General features: G+C 41.1%; 1 protein-coding gene across 1 annotated transcript in view; it reads right to left on the bottom strand.

Moving 5' to 3' along the window:
- The window catches only part of LOC311040515 (E3 ubiquitin-protein ligase Midline-1-like), a 93,169-nt gene that overhangs the window by 52,411 nt on the left and 33,258 nt on the right, over nt 1-7,500 (bottom strand). The window lies entirely within an intron of this gene.

Genomic DNA, 7,500 nt, shown 5'->3' with positions numbered 1-7,500 from the left:
AGATAGAGAGAAGTAATAAAGTGAGAAAGGGGAGAGAGCAGAGTAATAGAGTGAGAGGGGAGAGAGAGAGAAGTAATAAAGTGAGAAAGGGGAGAGAGCAGAGTAATAGAGTGAGAGGGGAGAGAGAGAGAAGTAATAAAGTGAGAAAGGGGAGAGAGCAGAGTAATAGAGTGAGAGGGGAGATAGAGAGAGAGAGAAGTAATAAAGTGAGAAAGGGGAGAGAGCAGAGTAATAGAGTGAGAGGGGAGAGAGAGAGAAGTAATAAAGTGAGAAAGGGGAGAGAGCAGAGTAATAGAGTGAGAGGGGAGATAGAGAGAGAGAGAAGTAATAAAGTGAGAAAGGGGAGAGAGCAGAGTAATAGAGTGAGAGGGGAGAGAGAGAGAGAGAGAAGTAATAAAGTGAGAAAGGGGAGAGAGTAATAGAGTGAGAAGGGAGAGAGAGAGAGTAATGGAGTGAGAGGGGGAGAAAGAGAGAGAAGTAATAAAGTGAGAAGGGTGAGAGAGTAATAGAGTGAGAAAGGAGAGAGAGAAATGGAGTGAGAAGGGAGAGAGAGATAGTAATATAGTGAGAGGTGAGAGAAAGTAGAGTGAGAAAGTGGAGAGAGAAATAGAGTGAAAAGGGAGAGAGAGAGTAATAGAGGAGAGTAATAGTCAGAATGGAGAGAGAGAAGGAGAGAGTAAGCAAGAGAGAGGGGGGGGGTAATGGAGTGAGAGGGGGAAAGAGAAAGAGAAGTAATAAAGTGAGAAGGGAAAGAGAGAAGGAGAGAGTAAGATAAGAGAGAGAGGGGGGGGAGAGAAAGATTGGGGAAAACCACAAGGATTTTGGATTAAATGGAGTGAAACAGCTTACGCCTCTCACTGTGTACGCTGCAGGGTTTATATCTCCACGGAGCAGAGTTTGGAGAAGTACACAGATGACTTAAAGAATGACTGAGTGTGTGAGGCAAATAGATTTCATATAAAAGATTAGGGGAGGGAAAAATGGAAATGAGGGAAAAGTGATAAAAACCAAAGAGACCCGACGACATCAACAGAATGCATGAGCAGTTTGGTGTGAAACTGCTGCTTGCTTGTGTTTTTGCATTCAGAAATGGAAACGGGACAATGGGAAAATGTCAGGCCATGAGAATCAGTGCTTTTGTCAACAGGCCACAGTGGTTTGACCGATTTCATCACCGCCGCTCTCTCCTTTTCTTAGCCGGTGTGGTAAACAGAGCAGGTCAAAGAGTCAAAACAGAACTGAAAGACAGTGCTGAGGCAAAACAAACGGGAGTGGTTTTGAACTATAGACTGCAGTATTTTGCCCTCTTTTTTAAGATTTCAGAATAAAAACATTGTCTTATGACGTAAAACAATGTTTTTAGCCTTTAAGCTTTTGACAAGCGCTATCTAAACATGAGCTCTTCATGTCTTTGGAGTTTGGAAATGTAACACTGGATTGGAAAAATATGCATTGTGAATCATGATAGGCTTAGTACTGTTTAAAACACAAAGGGCCACACCCGTGTCGATATATAAACAGATAATTAACTGCTGATAATTATTAGATTGTGTTTTTTTTCTATGTAGTCAATAAAAGGGATATGCCCTATTTTATCCCTTTAGTGAACTGAATATTTGAGTCATTGTTGGCCGAACATCATTGCGCAGTTTATAAGTCATCATGGGTGTTTGAATTCGACTCGGAAATCAATCTGTTCTCCAGGGTCTTTCAGCTTGACTATTCACATCAACCCGGGCTTTAAAAATGACAAATGACAAAACACAACTGCGCCATGATATTCAGAATGTTGGATTGGCCTATATTTCAAACAACTCTGAACTCTCTGCGAGTCGATTTTCAAACTGTACTGAAACAAATGGAATGCGATGGCTTCCTTGAAACTCAAACAAACCAGGGTGTGCGTTGGAAAATGGTCAGCAGTCATGTCAAACATACCGTGAGTCATGGTCAGCCCAGGCTGCACATGCCAGAATTCTAGACTTCAATGTATTTTCTGACTACAAGTCAAACTAGTGAATATTATGAATAAACACGCATGCACATTCAAACACGGACATAGACATGCAAAGTGCAGACACATAACCAGTGGTGTAAAGTAACTAAGTACATTTACTCAAGTACTGTACTTAAGTACAGTTTTGAGGTACTTTTACTTTACTGGAGTATTTCCAATTGTCTATACTTTTACTTCTACTCCACTACATCTCGGAGGCAAATACTGTACTTTTGCTCCACTACAATTATTTGAAAACTTTAGTTACTAGTTACTTTGCGGGTATAGATTATTACATTATAAAACATACATACATAACTTTAGCCTTATTTTATACACACAGGCTATTTGAAAATAGCAGATCTACAAGCTCACAACGCGTCACGATGAGACGCGTTGTGAGCTTGTGGATCTGCTATTTTCAAACATTATAGTACTTTTACTTTTGGTACTTGAAGTACATTTTGATACCAACACCTTTGTACTTTTACTCAAGTAAAATGTTGAATTCCGGACTTTTACTTGTAACAGAGTATTTCTACATCGCAGTATCGATACTTCCACTTAAGTAAAACATTTGAGTACTTGTTCCACCACTGTACACATAACCATTCAGACACACGGGTGTCTTTCTGCCTCCTAGACCTATGGAAGCTGCAGCCAAAAATTCAATAGCGTGATCTGACAAGAGTCAGCTAAAAATTGTCTGCTTGCTTTCACACTTCTGGCACATCCTGTGATAATCACCAAAGATCAGACGTTAATACAAATAAATGGCTGCAGGGTCTGGTGTCTATCCAGCTCATTCACAGACAAATTCACAGACTGTCGTTCTACATCAGTGCTTTTTTTTTAACCCATTAAGACCGGGAAAGCATCTGTCATCTTTAGATTTCTTTGGCTGTTCAAAAATAGCAGATCTACAAGCTCATAGCGCGGCACCGAGTGCCGCGCTATGAGCTTGTAGATCTGTTATTTTTGAAAAAATCGTGAAAATATTTGAATATATATATTGTTTAAAGCAAACATTTTTAACTCAAACGTTTGCTCCCGGGGGTCCGTGGAACTAAATATTTTGAGATGGGGGTCCGCGGCCAAATACATATCATTTTGGGGGTCCTTGACATGAAAAAAGTTTGAGAACCACTGATATTGTGACAAAAAAATTGCAGATCTACGAGCTCATACATGAGCTTGTAGATCTGCTATTTTTTTAATCGCCAAAGAAATCTGAAAATGACACACAGATGCGTTCCCGGTCTTAATGGGTTAAAGTGGGGGGCCGCCAGGGAGGGCTCAATTTGAAAGGAAAATGGAAAAAATATAGTTGTAATGTCATGAGAGGTAGATAGAGCGGAGCTATTGCGAGGCAGTGCAGAACAAACAGGCAAAATCCAGGGTTCAAATCAAATCAGGTTTACTTTTCTCACAGGTATAGTTAGCTCAGGACAGGCCGACGTGATTTGCAATTATAACGTAAAACGTCCCAAAGGGAGAATGACAAAATGATGTCCAAAACTATTACTTTGAAGAAACGAAGACGCCGCCACTGCTCGTAGCCATGATGCAAAAACATATTCTGAAATAGAACCAATGATTCAACCTGATGTACAGTGTACATAGGTAGGTACATAGGTAGGTGTAGGTGTTCTTCAGGGTATGAAACTATCACTAGAGTCATTCCGATACCAATAACAGTATCGGAAAAGCTGCAATTATACAATAGGGGCCACAGTCACCTGGCTATGGCTATCAACCCATTAAGACCTGAAACGCATCTGTGTCACTTAAGATTTCTTTGGCTATTCAAAAATAGCAGATATACAAGCTCATAGCGCGGCACCGAGTGCCGCGCTATGAACTTGTAGATCTGCTATTTTTGAAAAAACTGTGAAAATGTTCTTTTTACATTTTTTTCAAAAAACTGTTAGGATTTAGAACACATTTTTAAGAATCGCCTCAGGTCTTAATGGGTTAAGGTGGCATTGAAAAGTTTAGTGGGCAAACACAGAGGAGGGAGCGCACACCTGTGTTGATGAGGTGCTGGCCACGGCAGGTATAACAGTATTGACAAAGGATAAGGCCGCACAGCTCTTAGCCACGATGCAAAAAAGTTTATTAAAAAGAAACCAACGTTTCAACAGTAAAGTAAACCTCAGGGCTAAACCCTGAGGAAGACTTTACTGTCGAAACGTCGGTTTCTTTTTTATTGAAAAGTTTAGTAACACTTCTTCAGATCACAGTTCAGCAAAATGTTCAATGTGATTTTTTTTTGCAAATAACAAGAAGAACTTCAATCTCACAGTACGGTATGTCTTCTCATTCTGTTCCTGAACGAACTCAGCCAAATCTAACACGCGTGCCAATAATGCCATTATTATTATAGTCACTCATTAGATGTGTTATTTAACCCATTAAGACCGGGGACGCATCTGCGTCGCATTTTAAGATCTCTTTGGGCTATTCAAAAATAGCAGATCTACAAGCTCATAGCGCGGCACCGAGTGCCGCGCTACGAGCTTGTAGATCTGCTATTTTTGAAAAATCTTGAAAAAATATTTTCCAGATTTTTTTCAAAAAACTGTTGAGATTTAGAAAAAAATTAAGAATCGCCTCAGGTCTTAATGGGTTAATCAATTAAAATAATAATTTAGTATTTTTGCTATTACAGACTGTTCCCGAGACCACGGTATAGTGTCTTTCTGAGGACTAGAGGCAGTGCTATTCTCAGCGTTGCAGCGGCATTTGCAGCAGATGTCACTGTTTACTGAGCTGTGGGCTCGCGTGCTCTCTCCGCCGAACGCTACGGAACTCTGTGACCTAGATCACCACGACGAGTACATTCTTAATATACCACATATCCAGTAACTAAGTGCATTTACTCAAGTACCGTACTTAGGTAAAATGTGGCGGTATATTTACTTTACTTGCATGTTTACAATGTTCAATTCTTCTCAGAGGTGAATAGTGTACTTTTCTACTCCACAATAGATTTATATGAAAACTTTAGTTACTAGTTACTTTGTAGATTTCAATTATTATTTCAAAACATACATTAAAAACTTCAGCCCTATATATAATCCGGCTATTTGAAAATAGCCGATCTACAAGCTCACAATGCGTCGCGACGCATTGTGAGCTTGTAGATCTGCTATTTTCAAGGGATTTGTATTTATTTTGAAGACTTGAAATGGGCCATTTTGCATAATGAGTGCTTTTACTTTGGTACTCTAAGTATATTTTGATGCCAATACTTTTGTACTTTGAATGCAGGACTTTACTCGTAACAGAGTAAATCTACATTGCAGTATTGATACTTTTACTTAAATAAAACATGTGAGTACTTCATCACTCTATCTCTCTCTCTCTCGCCCCCCCCCCATTCATTTCCCTGACGCCCTCCGGTGCAGCGCTGTGGACAGCTGCTCTCCACTCGAGCCCCCTGCTCTCCGTGCCCAGAGCGAGGGAGTAGTTATAGCTGTGGCATGTTTGAGTCCAGATCCGTCCTCCTCCCAGACAGACACAGATGAGCTGTGAAAGTATAAAATGGAAGTTCACAAGCCGCCGTTTCCATGTGGCAAAAAAATGCCGAAAAAGGAGTTAACCGCTGAGGATGGTTCTCTATGTTGCTGGGTCATTGAACTCATAATACTGTGGCAGAGAATACGCACAGCACCAAAACAGAACATTTAACCACTTAAACCAGTGGTTTTCAACCCTTTTCATATCAAGGTCCATTAATTATTCGGCATTTGAGTCACATACCACTGTTTGATGAGATTTAGACTCTCAGACCCAAGGATAAGATATTGTCCACAATTCCATGCTGGATTGATGCTGGTAGTAGAGATGAGAGGCCAACGTTATCAAAATAACAACTAGAAAAAGTGCTCCTCGGAGCACAGGTCTCCGCCAGGTCAGGTACGTTATTGTGGCCTCCTGGTGGCGCTATAACAGGCCAATGTGAAAAGGGTGCCATTTATTCTTAGGCCTTTCACGGCAATCAGACACTGCATTCATGATTTGAGGCATTTTGTTCCAAAAATGTGTTTTGCTAAATTAGACCTGCTGGTGGCGCTATAACAGGCCAATGTGAAAAGGGTGGCATTTCTTCCTCGGCCTAGTGGGAATGTGTGGGTAAAATTTCACGGAAATCTCAAGCTGCATGCATAGTTTGAGGCTTTTTGTTCAAAACGCATGACGTTTGGATAAAATCTGTAGGAGTAATATTAAAAAATGGGTTTTGCACAAATCAGCCTCCTGGTGGCGCTATAACAGGACCATGTGAAAAATGTTGGGCAGAGGTTCTGAATTGGCATCAGGGAGTGTGTGTGCACAGTTTCGGAGCGACCGGGCCAACGGTGCCGGATATTAGCTGCTAACGGACGGACAGGACGAATGCAGATGTTTAATAATTTAACTCTTGAGAGTGTAAAATAAAAAATGGTTTCATTTTACACTCTCAAAAGTTAAAGATCTATAAGGGTCCATTTGGTTACCAACTCTCCATTAACTCTCCATCATTTAGCTGGGGACCACCTGGAACCCTCTCAAGGACCACTAGTGGTCCCTGGACCACTGTTTGAAAACCACTGACTTAAACCATACATTCTTCATTGACCCTGGTCCCCCAGGAGTCTGTACTTGGCCGCCTTCTTTTTTCCCCCTCTTTACACAAAATCTCTTTGCCGAAAATAGCCGATCTTGAAGCTCACACGCGTAGAGAGGTTTACGAACTGCTATTTTTTACCCAATTTTAAATGTGAAAAGACATTTGTCACATTACTGTATATACTTACCGGGGTGCCCCAGGCATCTGTACTCGGTCCCCTCCTTTTTCCCTCTCCACCAAATATCTTCATTGAAAATGAAGAGCAATCTACAAGCTTGCAAGTGTTGCTGTGAGCTGTAGAGCTGCTATTTTTGCCAAATGTTTACCTATTTCCGTCTATTATGATGACAAATCCATAATAGGGACACTAGGGTTAATGTGATTCAACTCATAGTAGCATGCATCCGGTGCAGAAAAAAACATAGGGCCAAAACAGCCCATCAAACCCATCGGCTATTCTCGGTGAAGAGGTTTGGTGTTGTAGAGGGAAAAAAAAGAATAGACCAAGTAGTAAGTACAGAACCAAAGGTCAAGTTAACTAAGTATGGAGGGTTACTTAAAGTCACTGTATTCCTACATAAGAACTGTGGAGCTGCGAGGACCTATCGTTATGGTACATACTATGCTATCACTGGACAGCAGACAGGGCGTAGCGTCTCGGCGCCCTGACCTTTCCGTGTTAGAGACGGAGAGTGTCACAGTGCATGGAGGAGGTGTGTGAGAGGAATACACAAACACAATGACACCAAGGAATTTCTTTGTGTGAGACGGAGACAAGGACACGGGCTGAAATGAATGAAGACATCAGGCAGAACCACACCAGGGCTGTAACTATCAAACAATTTATATATTTTTACAGTACAGATCCATGGGGGACACAGTTCAACAAAGT

Source organism: Gymnoscopelus microlampas (assembly GCF_963454915.1).
Source record: "Gymnoscopelus microlampas genome assembly, chromosome: 24".
NCBI classification, from domain to species: Eukaryota; Metazoa; Chordata; class Actinopteri; order Myctophiformes; family Myctophidae; genus Gymnoscopelus; species Gymnoscopelus microlampas.
This window is presented reverse-complemented; position numbering and strand designations above follow the sequence as displayed.